Source organism: Tachyglossus aculeatus, chromosome 21 (assembly GCF_015852505.1).
Source record: "Tachyglossus aculeatus isolate mTacAcu1 chromosome 21, mTacAcu1.pri, whole genome shotgun sequence".
NCBI lineage: Eukaryota > Metazoa > Chordata > Mammalia > Monotremata > Tachyglossidae > Tachyglossus > Tachyglossus aculeatus.
In genome coordinates this window covers 37,407,166-37,413,688 of record NC_052086.1, presented here as the reverse complement: position 1 = coordinate 37,413,688, position 6,523 = coordinate 37,407,166, and positions in this window count along the sequence as shown.

Genomic DNA, 6,523 nt, shown 5'->3' with positions numbered 1-6,523 from the left:
TTTATTTGCTGGAAGTGGGAAAAGATAGACCGTGAACGATCTGTACTGTGACGACCTTGCTGTAGGCTCTTGAACGCTGCTCTCGCTAAACTTCCCTTTTTCAAAAATGGGACTCAATCAGGATGGGAATAAACTACAGTGTAGCATCTTCAAAGGCAAGTTTTATTTGCTGGAAGTGGGAAAAGATAGACCGTGAATGATCTGTACTGTGACGACCTTGCTGTCGGCTCTTGAACGCCGCTCTCGCTAAACTTCCCTTTTTCAAAAATGGGACTCAATCAGGATGGGAATAAACTACAGTGTAGCATCTTCAAAGGCAAGTTTTATTTGCTGGAAGTGGGAAAAGATAGACTGTGAACGATCTGTACTGTGATGACCTTGCTGTCGGCTTTGGAACGCCGCTCTCGCTAAACTTCCCTTTTTCGAAAATGGGACTCAATCAGGATGGCAATAAACTATAGTGTAGCATCTTCAAAGGAAAGTTTTATTTGCTGGAAGTGGGAAAAGATAGACTGTGAACGATCTGTACCATGACGACCTTGCTGTCGGCTCTTGAACGCCGCTCTCGCTAAACTTCCCTTTTTCAAAAATGGGACTCAATCAGAATGGCAATAAACTACAGTGTAGCATCTTCAAAGGCAAGTTGTATTTCTCTGCTGGAAAATAGCCATCACTGTAGGGCTGTCCAGATAATAATAATGATGGTGATGGCATTTATTAAGCGCTTACTATGTGCAAAGCACTGTTCTAAGTGCTGGGGATTTTATAACTCTATTTATTTATTTTACTTGTACATATCTATCCTATTTATTTTATTTTGTTAGTATGTTTGGTTTTGTTCTCTGTCTCCCCCTTTTAGACTGTGAGCCCACTGTTGGGTAGGGACTGTCTCTAGATGTTGCCAATTTGTACTTCCCAAGCGCTTAGTCCAGTGCTCTGCACATAGTAAGCGCTCAATAAATACGATTGATGATGATGATGGGGAGGTTACAAGGTGATCAGGTTGTCCCATGGGGGGGCTCACGGTCTTCAGCACTGTTCTAGGCGCTGGGGAGGTTGCAAGGTGATCAGGCTGTTCCCCGGGGGGCTCACAGTCTTGATCCCCATTTTACAGATCAGGTAACTGAGGCACAGAGAAGTTAAGTGACTTGCCCAAAGTCACACAGTTGACAGTTGGCAATGTCAGGATTTGAACCCATGTTTTCTGACTCCAAGGCCCGGGCTCTTTCCACTGAGCCACGCGTTTGTATGTATTTACTACTCTATTTTGCTTGTACATATCTATTCTATTTATTTTATTTTGTTAGTATGTTTGGTTTTGTTCTCTGTCTCCCCCTTGTAGACTGTGAGCCCACTGTTGGGTAGGGACCGTCTCTAGATGTTGCCAATTTGGACTTCCCAAGCGCTTAGTCCAGTGCTCTGCACACAGTAAGCGCTCAATAAATACGATTGATGATGATGATCTAACCTCACTGATGCCCTAGCACAACTCACTCTGCTCCTCCAAAATCAACCTCCTCACCGGTCCGTGACGTCGTCTGTCTTACCGCCGGCCCCTCGTGCGGGTCCTGCCTCGGATAAATACGATTGATTGATTGATTGATTGATTGATTGATCTGGAAGTCCCTTACAGTGTTCTGCACACAGTAAGTGTTCACTGACTATGATGGGCTGGTTGCTTTTCAGATCTCCCCAATTTGTGTCTCTGGTGGCTAAAGACAACAGTGTACATGACTGGCCTTCAGCCTAATCAATCAATCAATCAATCATATTTATTGAGCGCTTACTGTGTGCAAAGCACTGTACTAAGCGCTTGGGAAGTACAAGTTGGCAACATATAGAGACGGTCCCTACCCAACAGTGAGCTCACAGTCTAAAAGCCTAGGTAGCAGAGAAGCAGCGTGGCTCAGTGGAAAGAGCCCGGGCTTGGGAGTCAGAGGTCATGGGTTCAAATCCAGGCTCCGCCGCTTGTCAGCTGTGTGGCATTGTGCAAGTCACTTCACTTCTCTGGGCCTCAGTTACTTCACCTGTAAAATGGGGATTAAAACTGTGAGCCCCCCCACCGGGACAACCTGATCACCTTGTAACCTCCCCAGCACTTAGAACAGTGCTTTGCACATAGTAGTGCTTAATAAATGCCGTCATTATTATTATTATTCCCAAAGAATGAATGAATAACTGCATCTCCTCTACTTCAGGAATGCGCTGTAATGCAGTAGCAAGAGTGGCACCCTTCCCTAGTCCCATTAGGTCATTTCATTCATTCATTCATTCATTCAATCGCATTTATGGAGCGCTTACTGTGTGCAGAGCACTGTACTAAGCGCTTGGGAAGTACAAGTTGGCAATCAATAAATAAATCGTATTTGTTGAGCGCTTACTCATCATCATCAATCGTATTTATTGAGCACTTACTGTGTGCAGAGCAGTGTACTAAGCACTTGGGAAGTACAAATTGGCAACATATAGAGACAGTCCCTACCCAACAGTGGGCTCACAGTCTAAAAGGGGGAGACAAAACCAAACATACTACAAAATAAAATAGAATAGATATGTACAAGTAAAATAAATAAATAAATAGAGTAATAAATCTGTACAAACATATATACAGGTACTGTGGGGAAGGGAAGGAGGTAAGATGGGGGGATGGAGAGGGGGACGAGGGGGAGAGGAAGGAAGGGGCTCAGTGTGGGAAGGCCTCCTGGAGGAGGTGAGCTCTCAGTAGGGCCTTGAAGGGAGGAAGAGAGCTAGCTTGGCGGAGGGGCAGAGGGATTGGGGGCATTCCAGGCCCGGGGGAGGACGTGGGCCGGGGGTCGATGGCGGGACAGGCGAGAGCGAGGCCTAACGGTGAGGTTACTGTGTGCAGAGCACTGGACTAAGCTCTTGGGAAGTCCAAGTTGGCAACATCTAGAGACGGTCCCTACCCAACAGCGGGCTCACAGTCTAAAAGGGGGAGACGGACAACAAAACAAAACATATTAACATATAACATATATTAACATATAATATTAACATATTGTGTACTAAGGAGAAGCAGCGTGGCTCAGTGGAAAGAGCCCGGGCTTTGGAGTCAGAGGTCATGGGTTCAAATCCCGGCTCTGCCAATTTGTCAGCTGTGTGACTTCGGGCAAGTCACTTCACTTCTCTGGGCCTTAGTTACCCCATCTGTAAAATGGGGATGAAGACTGTGAGCCCCCCGTGGGACAACCTGATCATCTTGTAACCTCCCCAGCGCTTAGAACTGTGCTTTGTACATAGCGCTTAACAAATGCCATCATCATCATTTTATTATTAACAAAATAAAATAAATACAATAAATATGTACAATTAAAATAAATAGATTAATAAACAAGTAAAATAAATGAATAGATTAATAACGGTACTTTCCAAGCGCTTAGTCCAGCGCTCTGCACCCAGTCGGCGCTCAATAAATCCGACCGAATGAATGAATGAAAGGGTGTTACGTCCCCTTTAAGGGCGGCGGGTCCGCCCGACACCACTTCCGGCTTGGGAAGCCCCGCCCCCTCGGCGTCCGGCAGCGCGTGAGGAAGCTTGTCCCTGGGCGCGCGCCGTCGCCGCTGCTGCCAGCGCGGGAACGGCGAATTGCCCCACTTCCGGCTTGGGAAGCCACGCCCCCTCGGCGTCCGGCAGCGCGGCAGAAAGTTTGTCCCTGGGCGCGTGCCGTCGGGCGTTCCTGCGCGCGCGCCTGCTCGGCTCCACTTCCGGCAATGCATAAGCGCTCAATAAATACGATTGAATGAATGAATGAATGAACGCCGGGATGGCTCCCAGGGAGATCGGGTTGGACGCAGGCCTTGTCCCGCACTGGGCTCTTACCATGTGTATTACTCTATTTATCTTATATTACTCTTTATTTACTTATTTTATTTGTACATGTTTATTCTATTTATTTTATTTTGTTAATATGCTTTGTTTTGTTCTCTGTCTCCCCCTTTTAGACTGTGAACCCACTGTTGGGTAGGGACCGTCTCTACATGTTGCCAACTTGGACTTCCCAAGCGCTTAGTCCAGTGCTCTGCACACAGTAAGCGCTCAATAAATACGATTGAATGAATGAATGAACGCCGGGGTGGCTCCCAAGGAGATCGGGTTGGACGCAGGCCTTGTCCCGCACTGGGCTCTTACCATGTGTATTACTCTATTTATCTTATATTACTCTTTATTTGCTTTATTTGTACATGTTTATTCTTTTAGACTGTGAGCCCACTGTTGGGTAGGGACTGTCTCTATGTGTTGCCAATTTGTACTTCCCAAGCGCTTAGTACGGTGCTCTGCGCATAGTAAGCGCTCAATAAATACGATTGATTGATTATTTTATTTTGTTCATATGTTTTGCTCTCTGTCTTCCCCTTCTGGACTGTGAGCCCACTGTTGGGTAGGGACCGTCCGTATATGTTGCCAACTTGGACTTCCCAAGCGCTTAGTACAGTGCTCTGCACACAGTAAGCTAACTTCCGGCTTAGGAGGCCCCGCCCCCCCGACGTCGGGCAGGGCGTGAGGAAGTTTGTCCCTGGGCGCGCGCCGTCGGCGGTCAATGTCCGCGCGGGAACGGCGACTTGCTCCACTTCCGGTTTAGAAGGCCCCGCCCCCTCGGCGTCCGGCAGTGATTGAGGAAGTTTGTCCCTGGGTGCGCGCCGTCGGCGCTCCTGCCTGCGCGGGAACGGCGAGTTGCCTCACTTCCGGTTTGGGAAGGCCGTCCCCCCCCCCGGCTTCTGGCAGGGCACGAAGCCGAAGGCTCCGTGGAAAGGAGCCCGGGTTTTGGAGTCGGAGGTCGTGGGTTCAAATCCCGGCTCTGCCGATTGTCAGCCGGGTGACTTTGGGCAAGTCACTTCTGTCATCGACAAGTAGGGTGCAAAATAGGTTAATCGATGTAAATCGGCCGCAGGGTTCTTGTACCCAGGGTGGTGACGCAGATAGGAAAGAAAAATGACTCGGAGACATGAGTTCAGTTAGAGCAGTAAAGAAGGAAAGTGGCTACCTGCCCGTTCACCTCCCGGGAGAGGGACGAGTGACAAGCAGCCCCGATCCCATTCTCACTGTGTCTTTTGAGTCACAGCAACATGGGAGGGAGCATTTAGGAATTTCAGGAATCCAATTAGGACCGACAGGATGCTGTAAATTCTATGATTTTACTGCCTTGTTAAGGTTGTTATCTGCCTTATGGCCTTGTATAAATAGGTGTGTAAATTCCCGTATCTTCTGTTGTTACTGTCTTGTCAGGATGTCATCCTAAATTCTGTTATCTTCTGTTGTCACTGTCTAGTCAGGATGTAGTCCTAAATTCTGTTATCTTATGTTGTCAGGATGCCATCCGACCTACGACCTTACATATCCTTGAAGGCATCTGTTGCAGACAATACAAAAAGGAGTTGTTCTCTCAGCCTGCACAAAATGGAGGGTTGCTGTTAGTATACACAAAATGGAGTGAGTCAGTCAGGTCAAGTCCGCTGTGGACAACACTTCACTTCTCCGGGCCTCAGTTCCTTCATCTGTAAAATGGGGCTGATGAAGACCGTGAGCCCCCCGTGGGACAACCTGATCAGCTTGTAACCTCCCTAGTGTTTAGAACAGTGCTTTGCACCTAGTAAGCGCTTAATAAATGCCATCATTATTATGAGGAAACTTGTCCCTGGGCGCGTGCCGTCGGCGCTCCCGCCCGCGTGGGTACTTCTGGCTGATGGAGGTCCGGCCCTCGGCGTCCGGAAGCGCCTGAAGAAGTTTGTCCCTGGGCGGGCGCCGTCGACGCTCCTGCCCGCGCGGGAGCGGCGAGTTGCTACACTTCCGGTTTGGGAAACCTCGCCCCCTTGGCGTCCGGCAGCGCATGAGGAAATTTGTCCCTGGGCGCCCGCCGTCGGCGGCCCCGCCCATCCGGGAACTTCCGGCTTCGGAGGCCACGCCCCTCGGCGTCCGTCAGCGCGTGAGGGAGTTTGTCCCTGGGCGCGTGCCGTCGGCGCCCCCCGCCGGCGCGTGAGGGAGTTTGCCCCTGGGCGCGGCGAGTTGCCCCACTTCCGGCTTGGGAGGCCCCGCCCCCTCGGCTTCCGGCAGCGCGTGGAGAAATTTGTCCCTGGGCGCGCGCCCTCGGCGCGGGAACTTCCGGCTTGGGAGGCCCCGCCCCCTCGGCGCCCGGAAGCGCGTGAGGGAGTTTGTCCCTGGGCGCGCGCCGTCGACGTTACCGCCCGCGCGGGAGCGGCGAGTTGTTCCACTTCCGGCTTGGGAGGCCCCGCCCCTCGATGTCCCGAAGCGTGTGAGGGAGTTTGTCCCCGGGCGCGCGCCGTCGGCGCCCGGCCCGCGAGGGAACTTCCGTTTGATGAAGGTCCCGCCCCTGGGCGTCCAGAAAAGCGTGAGGAAGTTTGTCCCTGGGCGCGCGCCGTCGGCTCTACTGCCCGCGCGGGAGAGGAGAGCTGCTCCACTTCCGGCTTGGGAAGCCTCGGCTTCCGGCAAAGCGTGAGGATATTTGTCCCTGGGCGCGCGCCGTCGGCGCGGGAACTTCCGGCTTTGGAGG